Raw genomic sequence first — 6,000 nt, forward strand, 5'->3', positions numbered from 1 at the left:
ACTTACTTAAAAGATTTACACAGTTATCTTTCTGTTCAGCAGTAAGACAATCTGCAAATACTACTCCCTCCACTAAGCCATCAGCTTCAGTGTTGGAGAAGAGATCAGGGAGAGGGTCACTCTCTTCTTCCTGTCCCTCATCAGTTGCCATGAGCAGGGTGAGATTAGCCCTGTCATAGTAGGGCTTTAGGCGGTTGACATGGAGCACCCTAAGGGGACTCCTGGCAGTGCCCAGGTCTACCAAGTAGGTAACCTCACCCTTTTAATCAGCAATTAGATGGGGTCCACTCCATTTGTCTTAGAGTGCTCTTGGGGCCACAGGCTCCAATACCCACACCTTCTGTCCTGGGTGGTACTGGGTCAGGACAGCCTTGTGGTCATACCATTGCTTTTGCAGCTCCTGGCTGGCCTGAAGGTTTTTACTGGCCTTTTTCATGTACGCAGCCATTCTTGATCTTAGGCCAAGTACATAATCCACAATGTCTTGTTTAGGAGCTTTTAAAGGTTGTTCCCAACCCTCCTTAACAAGTGCAAGGGGTCCTTTCACACGGTGCCCAAAGAGGAGTTCAAAGGGGCTAAAGCCCACTCCTTTTTGGGGTACCTCCCTGTAAGCAAAAAGGAGGCAAGGTAACAGGACATCCCATCTCCTTCTGAGTTTTTCCGGGAGTCCCATTATCATACCTTTGAGAGTTTTATTAAACCTTCCAACCAGACCATTTGTTTGTGGATGATAAGGAGTAGTGAACTTGTATGTTACACCACACTCCTTCCACAATGCTTTGAGGTATGCAGACATGAAGTTACTGCCTCTGTCTGACACCACTTCCTTAGGGAAGCCCACTCTGGAAAAAATTCACAGGAGGGCCTTTGCCACTGCAGGAGCTGTAGTGGTCATTAAGGGAATTGCTTCAGGATACCTAGTGGCATGGTCCACTACCACCAGGATAAACCTATTTCCTGAAGCTGTTGGAGGGTCAAGGGGCCAACTATGTCAACCCCTACCCTTTCAAAGGGCACCCCAACCACAGACAATGGAATTAAGGGGGCCTTTGGAGTGCCACCAGTCTTGCCACTGGCTTGGCAGGTCAGACAAGAGCGACAAAACTCTTTGGTGTCCTTTGACATATGAGGCCAGTGAAAAAGGAGAACAAGCCTGTCCCAAGTTTTACTTTGGCCCAAAAGCCCAGCAAAAGGAATGTCATGTGCCAAGGTAAGAAGAAACTCTCTGTATTGCAAAGGGATGACCAATCTCCTGGCTGCTCCAGGTTTAGGGTCCCTTGATTCAGTACACAGGAGGCTGTCTTCCCAATACACCTTATGGCTATCACTGACATCCCCATTCTGCTGTTTGACAGCTTGCTGTCTCAAACCCTCTAGTGTGGGATAGGTCTGCTGTGCCACACTCAGCTCTTTCCTAGCAGGCCCCCCGTACCCAAAAGCTCAGCAGTGTCTGCTGCCAGCTCATCTGGTGTAGGTTCTGCACAGGGAGAGGGTATTCCTCTTCCTCAAAAGGGGAATCTTCTGGTGAGGGAGGGATAGTGGGCAAGGATTTACCCTTCCTACCCCTAGATTTTGGGAGCACTTGATCCATTGTTCCAGGATCCAAGTTACCCTGTCCTTTTTGATTTTTGGCCTAAGTCCTTGTTAAAGCAAAAATATGCCCAGGAATACCCAGCATTGCTGCATGAGCCTCCAACTCCACTTCATCCCAAGCTGATGTCTCCAAATCATTGCATAGAAAGCAATCTACAGGTAATTCAGTGGCTACCACAACTTTCTTTGGACCAGTAACCCCCCCCCCCCCCCCAGTTGAGATTCACAACAGCTATGGGTGTGCTAAGTGTGTTATTGTGAGCATCAGTCAATTGGTACTGCTGACCAAGTAGGTGTTGCTCAGGGCAAACCAGTTTCTCTATAACCATAGTTACACTGGCTCCTGTCTTCCTGGAGGCCTCAACTTCAACACCATTAATTAGGGGTAGTTGCTTGTCCTTACCCATATTAAGGGGACAAGCAACCAAGGTGGCAAAGTCAATGCCACCATCAGAGACTAAAACAGCCTCTGTGGTCTCCCTAACAAGACCAACCCCAACTACACTGCCAATAGTGAACCAAGCTATACCCTTGGATTTGCTATTTGTAGTAGACTTCCCACCACCACTGCTATTACTAGGGGCAATAGAGGTTGCAGTTGGGGTTATGGTGGTGGGAGCCTTGGTGTTTTTATTTGGACAAGTGGCATCACTTGCCCAATGGCCTTTTACTTTACATAAATACCACCATGGCTTTTTCTAATTGTGAGAAGAGGATTTGGACCCACCACCCCAGAGGATTTTAGTGGGCCTGATGAAGACTCAGAATATTTTTTATCTTTGTCCCCACCCTTGTCAGAAGACTTACCATCCTTCTTCTTGCCATCCTTGTCACCCCCTATATGAACTTCTCTGTTCACTCTTGTTCTGACCTATTTGTCTGCCTTCTTTTCCAATTCTTGGGGAAAGGTCAGATCTGAGTCTACCAAGTACTGGTGCAAAAAATCAGACACACAATTGTTCAAAATATGCTCTCTCAGGATTAGATTATACAGGCTTTCATAGTCAGTCACCTTACTGCCATGTAACCAACCCTCTAAGGCCTTCACTGTCTTGGGAAGACTCTTTTCTGGTGTCTCTGAACTTAATCCTGTATTGTTCAGTGGTTAAGCCAAATCAATCCAAGAGTGCATCCTTCAAAACTTTTTAGTTATTAGCATTACTTTCTCTGACTGTAAGGAGCCTATCCCTACTCTTACCAGTGAAAGATAGCCACAAGATAGCAGCCCACTGCCTTTGAGGGACCAACTGTACCATACAGGCCCTCTCAATTGCAGCAAACCACTTGTTAATGTCATCCCCCTCCTTGTAAGGGAGGACTATTTTATGCAGGTTTCTGGAATCTTGCTCTCTAACAGGATTGCTATCAATAACACTGCTGCTGCCACCATGGGGAACTAACCCCAACCTCTGCCTTTCCCTTTCCACATCCAGAGATTCCCTGTCTAAGGCCAGCTGCTGCTGTTTAAGCTTCAGCCTAGCCTCTTCCAACCTCAGCTTTCTGAGTTCCCTTTCCATTAAGTTATCCTCAGGGTGGGAGGCTTGGGAATTGTGAGACACAGAAGAAATGTGGGAATTGGCAGAGTTGGACCTGTCCCTAACTGACTGGACTCTAGTAACCTGGCCTTTAGGAGTGAACGGTGCCCTACTAGTGTGTGACCCCCCTCCCACTACCAGTGTCACTAGATGGCCTGTTAGCTGGCAGGTCCTTGGAAGAACCCTCCCCAGCATCCTCAGGGGACTCCTCTGAGTCTGGCTGGCTACCCCCCTCCTCTACTTTCTGATCCTGGGATGGGCCAGACTGGTTCTGTTCACTTTTTAGGAGAAGGCTAAGGAGAAGATCTTTTGTATGATTCTTACCAATTGCTAAACCTCTTTCAATGCAGAGACCCCTCAAACTTTTAAAGTTTAGATTCCCATAAGTTGCCTGGACAACTGTGGGAGTAAGCTCTACTGCAGACATGATAGAAAAGGTTTAGGACAGAGACAAAAAAACGTTTATGGGACTTTTAAAAGAACAGAGAAAAACTTTTTCAAACTTTTGAAAACATTTGAAAGTTTTCAGAAACTTTTCAGAAACTTTTTAGAAAGTTTTAGAGCAGTAAAGTTAAACTGTTTAGGTTACTGTGTATATTTTGAAGTATTTGGTATATGTTTTTCTTATGAAAAGCACCAATGACAAAGTGGTAAAGCAGTTACAAGTACTTATCCCACCGCTGCACCACCAATGTAGGAGGCTGGCCTGGCTTATAGTGGGTACCTTGTGGTACTTACACCTTGTGCCAGGTCCAGTTATCCCTTATTAGTAGATTAGAGGTGTTCTAGCAGCTTAGGCTGATAGAGGTAGCTATAGCAGAGCAGCTTAGGCTGAACTAGGAGACATGCAAAGCTCCTACTATACCACTTATATCATATAGCACTACATCATAAGAAATCACAATACTCAGAGTTACTAAAAATAAAGGTACTTTATTTTAGTGACAATATGCCAAAAGTATCTCAGAGGATAAACTCCCTTAGGAGGTAAGTAATATCCACAAAATATACACACAAACCAAAATCAGGTAAGTAAACAGTTAGAAAAGTAGTGCAAACACTGTAGAACACAATTTAATGCAATAGGAGACAGTAGGCCCAGGGGCAACACAAACCATATACTCCAAAAGTGGAATGCAAACCACGAATGGACCCCAGGCCTAGTGTGGTGTGTAGAGGGTCATTGGGAGTGTAAGAAAACACTAAGGGTGTCCAAGATACCCCACCCCAAGACCCTGAAAAGTAGGATGTAAAGTTACCCTACTACCCCAGAAAGATAGTGAAGTCGAGATAGGGGATTCTGCAAAGGCAACAACTGACAGCAAAGCACTGAAGATAGATTCCTGGACCTGAGGACCTGCAAAGAAAGGGGACCAAGTCCAAAAGTCACGCAAGTGTCAAGGGGGGGCAGGAGCCCACTAAAGCCTGGATGAAGGTGCAAAAGGGCTGCCTCTGTGTGGAAGAAGCTGGAGATTCTGCAACAACGTAAGGCGCCAGGAACTTCTCCTTTAGTCAGAAGATATCTGGGTGCTGCCAGGGCCCAGGAAGGACCAGGAGGGCGCCCCTTGGAGGAAAAGACAGAGGGGCGCTCAGCAAAAGAGGGAGCCCATGCAGAAGCAGGCAGCACCTGCAGAAGCACTTGAACAGGCATTCAAGAAATCTGAGCACAGCAGTCGTCTCAGCACAACGTAAGAGGGTCCCACGAAGTCGGAGGTCAACTCAGCGAGTTGGGTAAGGCAGGACAGAGTGCAGGGGACCTGAGCTGTGCTGTGCACGAAGGAAGTCTTGCAAAAGTGCACAGAAGCCCTAGCAGCTGCAGATCACGTAGTACACAGGATTACTGTCGGGCGTGGGAAGGCAAGGACTTACCTCCACCAAATTTGGACAGAAGGACCACTGGACTGTCGGGGTCACTTGGATCCAGGTCCTCTGTTCCAGGGACCAGGCTCGTCAAGATGAGAGGGGACCCAGAGGACCGGTGATGCAGACGTTTGGTGCCTGCATTAGCAGGGGGAAGATTCCGTCGACCCACAGGAGATTTCTTCTTGGCTTCCAGTGCAGGGTGAAGGCAGACAGCCCTCAGAGCATGTACCACCAGGAAACAGACGAGAAAGCCAGCAGGATTAGGCGCTACAATGTTGCTGGTAGTCGTCTTGCTACTTTGTTGTGGTTTTGCAAGCGTCCTGGAGCAGTCAGCGGTCGATCCTTGGCAGAAGTTGAAGAGAGAAGTGCAGAGGAACTCTGATGAGCTCTTGCATTCGTTATCTGATGAGAAACCCACAGGATAGACCCTAAATAGCCCTCAGAGGAGGATTTGCTACCTAACCAGGTAAGAGCCTATTAGGAGGGGTCTCTGATGTCACCTGCTGGCACTGGCCACTCAGAGGTCTCCATTGTGCCCTCACACCTCTGCATTCAAGATGTAAGAGGTCTGGGACACACTGGAGGAGCTCTGGGCACCACCCCTGGGACGGTGATGGACAGGAGAGTGGTTACTCCCCTTTCCTTTGTCCAGTTTCACACCAGAGAAGGGCTGGGGGATCCCTGAACCGGTGTAGACTGGTTTATGCAAGGAGGGCACCATCTGTGCCCTTCAAAGCATTTCCAGAGGCCAGGAGAGGCTACTCCTCTCAGGCCCTGAACACCTATTTCCAAAGGGAGAGGGTGTAACACCCTCTCTCAGAGGAAATACTTTGTTCTTCCTTCCTGGGACTGGGCACCCAAGCCCCAGGGGAGCAGAAACCTGTCTAAGGGTTGGCAGCAGCGGTAGGTGCAGAGAAAACCCCAGAGAGCTAGTTTGGTAGTACCCTGGGTCCATGCTGGAGCCCTGGGGATGCATGGGATTGGCACCTCTCTACCAGATTTTTCTTGG

The sequence above is a fragment of the Pleurodeles waltl genome, chromosome 5, assembly GCF_031143425.1.
Source record: "Pleurodeles waltl isolate 20211129_DDA chromosome 5, aPleWal1.hap1.20221129, whole genome shotgun sequence".
Lineage (NCBI taxonomy): Eukaryota > Metazoa > Chordata > Amphibia > Caudata > Salamandridae > Pleurodeles > Pleurodeles waltl.